The sequence below is a fragment of the Penaeus monodon genome, chromosome 31 (assembly GCF_015228065.2).
Source record: "Penaeus monodon isolate SGIC_2016 chromosome 31, NSTDA_Pmon_1, whole genome shotgun sequence".
NCBI lineage: Eukaryota > Metazoa > Arthropoda > Malacostraca > Decapoda > Penaeidae > Penaeus > Penaeus monodon.
In genome coordinates this window covers 22,481,968-22,482,172 of record NC_051416.1, presented here as the reverse complement: position 1 = coordinate 22,482,172, position 205 = coordinate 22,481,968, and the positions used below count along the sequence as shown (strand labels likewise).

At 28.3% G+C, this 205-nt stretch overlaps 1 protein-coding gene across 1 annotated transcript in view; it reads left to right on the top strand.

Annotated features, from left to right (window-relative positions):
* The window catches only part of LOC119592929 (nephrin-like), a gene marked incomplete at its 5' end in the record, with an annotated part of 119,178 nt that overhangs the window by 105,134 nt on the left and 13,839 nt on the right, over positions 1-205 (top strand).

Below are 205 nucleotides of genomic sequence, written 5' to 3'. Positions count from 1 at the left end.
CACCTATGTATTATATATGTGTTCAGTACATCAGTTGTTGCAACATAGTAGATTAATGCAATGAATGGAACGTAAACTGAAAAGTATAGAGAGATGGATGAATATATTGCTATATGTATGCAAATTTATTTTAACAAAGGCTGATAATAAGGACAATAATCATAATTACAACGATTGGATAATGATATGATATGATGATAGTCAA